Source organism: Rhagoletis pomonella, unplaced genomic scaffold (genome assembly GCF_013731165.1).
Source record: "Rhagoletis pomonella isolate Grant_MI unplaced genomic scaffold, Rhpom_1.0 Rhpom_scaffold_00001, whole genome shotgun sequence".
In the NCBI taxonomy this organism is placed as follows: domain Eukaryota; kingdom Metazoa; phylum Arthropoda; class Insecta; order Diptera; family Tephritidae; genus Rhagoletis; species Rhagoletis pomonella.
Window position 1 is genome coordinate 3726210 of NW_023458555.1, and position 4777 is coordinate 3730986.

Here is a 4777-nt window from a genome sequence, read left to right on the forward strand (position 1 = left end):
GTCAACTTTTCGCAGGAAAAATTTGATGAGCTGACAAAATTTTTTAATGAAAAATTTTCACCGGAAATGGTTAATGGTAGAAATGATCCAAAAACCAAAGGTGCGGCTACCATTGATGCGGTGTTTTCCAGAATTATTAATAATATTGAAATAAAACATTTCATATCTTACATAAGTTACCACAATCTGCTAGATAATTAATATTGTAGATATGGATGTTTTCTCAGGCACACATAATAATTAAACTTTGCAGTTGGTTATAAAAAATTAAAAATTAAAGGTCGTTAAAAAAATTTTAAATGAATATGTTTTTTGTACATTAGAAAATATGTACATGTGTATGTACATCGCACATTTCTTTCTTTCTAGCGTTTCTTCTATTAAGTTTCACTTCTTCCGCGCGTGGAGACTACACGAACTGAGCTTTTTTATACTTTTTGAAGAAGTTGAACGTAAATTCGACGCGTTGAGATCAGGAATCGTTTAATCATCAAAGCTGTGAAATTACTTAGACCACTTTCAAATATTCAGACACATATCACACATTTTCTGCAACAATGACATAATACAAAAAATTAAAAATTCAGTACAGCCAAAGGCAACAGAGAAGGAGAAATAGCATTAAGTTCTGTACATTTACTTAATTAAATTTATTTATTATTATTTTTTTTATACATATAATGATAGGAAAACCTTGTGTCTGGAAGAATATATAAAAGTTATTTATTAACTTTCTTTTTATTTTATTTTTGCCTTCGATTCTGATTTAACCATCGAATATCAGATTAAATATCCGATTTGTGTAGTTCAATTACACCAGCCAAATTGAGGAATATGGAATTCATTGTAAAACAGTAAAATCGAGTGACATTAAAAAATAATATGCATGCAACCACCAATCGACGGCTTTTATATCGTTTCGAATTTAAATGAAAAAATATGTATGGTAGATCTCTAAATAGAATTTCAAATGAATAACATTCTCTGAACAAAACCACTTATTTGTGTTGAAAGGAAAATTGACAGTTAATTAATGCAGAAACTCCAATGTAGTATGTCCTACATACACACTCTCACAACACCAATGAGTATTTTTATACCCGAGCGCACTTGTGCACAAGGGTATTATAACTTTGTTCACATAACGGTTGTTTGTAACAGGCAAAACGAATCGAGATAGATATAGACAAATGTATACATAAATGATCAGGATGAAAAGAGAAATCGATTAAGCGGTGACTGTCTGTCCGTCCGTCCGTCCGTCCGTCCGTCTGTCCGTCTGTGCACACGATAACTCGAGTAAAAATTGAGATATCTTAACGAAACTTGGTATGTGCACTTCTTTCGGGCGTAGGACGGATGGTGTTGAAAATGGGCAAAATCGGACAATAACCACGCCTACCTCCCATATAACGGTAATTTTCAGAAATACGAATACTGCGATATTTTAGTAACTACTGAAGATTATTCACTCAAAATTGATATTTACAATAAGTTTTAGACGAAAAATAAGAATATTATAAATTTTTGGAAAATGGGCGTAGCCACGCCCAGTTATGTTTACATGTGTATATCTTGGTAACCGCTGCACCAATTTCTTCCAAACTTGGCACAGTTGTTAACCTTGGTATAACATACGAAATGGCCGAAAATTTTTAAAATAGGACAATAATCCCATATAACGGTAATTTAGAGAAATACGAAATCTTCGATAAATCAGTAATTATTGAAGCTAATTTATTCAAAATTGATGCTTGCAACAATTCGTTACCAAGAAATACGTTTAGGATACAATTTTGAAAAATGGGCGTGGCACCGCCCACTTATGATCACATATATGTATCTCGGTAACCGTTCTACCAATTTGTACCAAACTCGGTGTGGTTATTGTACTTGCCACATAGAAGCAAAACGTTGAAACTTATTGAAATCGAACTAAAATTACGGCCGCTTTTCATATAACAGTAAATTTCAGATATGCTTGAAACTTCAATATTTCGATATTTAAGGACGCTAATTTACTCAAAATGGATACACCTCGGTTTACCATGTAGCGGTAGCTTTCGGAAAGGTGAAAAACATATATTTAATACTTGCGCCGGGTATTTAATGTTCGGCTCCGCCCGAACTTAGACTTTTTTACTTGTTAAAATATCTATTACTCACATTCAAGTAATGCTTCCGTTTAAGTTGTGTTAATTAATTAGATGCAAAGTCTGCCAACGTAAATATGTATGTCTGCAGTTGCAAATAAAAGTGCATACATATGTATGTATATTGAAATTTAAATCGCTTTTGTTTATGCAGCGATGTGATTTCAATTTCCTGCAACAGCGGTTGAATACGATTTGCATTTCAATTCTGTAGCATAGCTATTTCCATAAACTTACATCAATTCGCTTACATGTTGGTGGATGCTAGCATTCTATGACTCCTTTTACATCTACACCCAAGCGCAAAGTTTATATCACAGTTTGTGCAAATGTAATCACACCTTGGGCTTTGATCCTCGGCGCCTTCCACCTCGCCTCCAATTGAAGTATGCCCACTAGCATGCCTTGGCATCAATTAGTTTTAAATTATACAACACTTGAGATATTGAAATATTTGTTGTAGTGAGGAGAGCGAAGAAGGCAAGTACACTCAGGCGTTGCTACTCTTAGTGCCAGTGGTGTAATCGATCGTTTCCTATGTGGCAATAGGTTATGCCGAATGAATGTAATGCAAATGCTTGTGTGTGAATTATGTAGAAATTGATAGAAAGCAACTCACTGGTATTGTTACATTCATGTGCTTATGTAAATACATAAGTACCCAGCGAACCAACACACAAGCCTATAGTGAGAGCCTCGCAAAATATCCGCAAACCCTCACACATGAGCTTGAATTCGTTGATAAAAATCCGCGAGCAAGTGAAAGAATAGGGGTATTCTCCAAATCTTGCAAACACACAACAACACACAATACACGGGAAACAACATTTCCTATCGCTGCAAAATATGCAACGTCGAAATCCATGTATATATTTTGCAAAATAGCATAGCAAGATAAATGCGACCCTGTGCTAGTTGTTTTGTTGTTGGAATTGCTACATATTTTCCTTATTCCTCTCATCTCGCCGACTTCATTTTTTTTTGCTGTCCCTTGTTATTGTATTTGATACATAATTTTGCTGCTTGCTACCCATGCATGATCCCACTTTGCAATGGGGTGCTCTCGCACTCGTCGAAATTTGGGATAGTATTTTTGCATATCGTGCAACCCGTGCATCGTGCAAGACTTCGAGAATACCCCTAATGACTTAAATTAAACATGTCATGCCACAAACTGATCAACATATGAATCATAGTAGACATCGTTTCCCGAGTGTGTTTTCGAGAGTTTAGCTGGATTAGCGGATTAGCATCTGCAAAGGAGTGTTCAAAAAATTAGTCCGACAGCATCATTCTGGCCGATTTAAACATAACCGAGACGATTTCAACCTAGTCGACGTAAAGCAAGACGAAGACGACCAATCGAGACACATAATAAGGCTGTAAGTCGCTCATTTCACTAGCATGCGGTATCATTTGCGAGCATTTGGTTTGCTGGGTATTCATTACCTAATAAACTTACGGGCATAAAAGTATGTTTTTAGAAGGTCTTCAAATCAAAAATGAATTCCTCGACCCAAAGAACAGTAATATACCATAAATTTTCAGAAGAATTTCATTGTTTGATCGAATTTTACTCATTTTTCCCGTATGCGGAGATTTTTCCCAGAAATACACAAAATATACTAACATGAAAAAATTCACTTATTTTTATTGCGAAATATAAAAAAGAGCACACATATGCATAAATGTTCCACAAAATTATAAAATTAGGCAGCAATTTTCTTGAACGATTCCGAATAAGTTTACAGCGAAACACAATATATATAGTACCGTTTACTTATATACATATATGAGCTATGAATATTCTCTTAATTCCCAATAAGTAAGAAAATTATCATTATCAATACATACAAATCTAAATTTCTAAATTTCTAAATACATATATATCTCTATTCATTTAAGCTGTGTTTCTTACCAATTGCGAATGTCCTCAAATCCTTATTCACTAAAACATCCTAATCTATACGATTATTTATGTATACCTAGCCATTTGCTTAGAGATATAAAAGCACCTAAATATAAATAACTTTGTGATATAAATACATGTTTATTTTACTACCGAACAGCAATTCCTTCGTTCAGAAAAAACATGCAAAACAGTTGCAGCAGCAAGTGTGGTTGCATCAAATGGGTGGCTTGTTCATGTTGCATTGCTGCAGGATGCTCGGTTTTGATTACGTGCACATAGACACTATCAGAATCTGCAAAGACAATAAAGAAATATTTCTATTAGTTTAGCTAGGAACTTGTGAAGTAGTTTTTAATTGTTGTTCAAATAAAAAGTAGTCCTCTTTTCATTTCTACCAAAAAGTTTCGACTTTTGGTTGCCCCTTTCTCTTTTCGTGTACGACTCTAAATGAAAAGCATCCCGATGAAAAAGATTCGGTAACGTAAAAGGCACATTAACTGCTCTTTGAGGCATTGCCAGGGAAAATGGTTGCTTTAACCCTTAGCACCTTTTAGACACTCTACCACATAACGTCGGTCAAGGTGACCCCTTACTTAATTTTAGTGTTTAAAGTATAAATATAATAATAAAACACGCAAAAACCGCACATAACTCTTTTGTACCTTTTATTTAATTAATATTAACAAAAAATTAACTTAAAAGAAGTTTCATA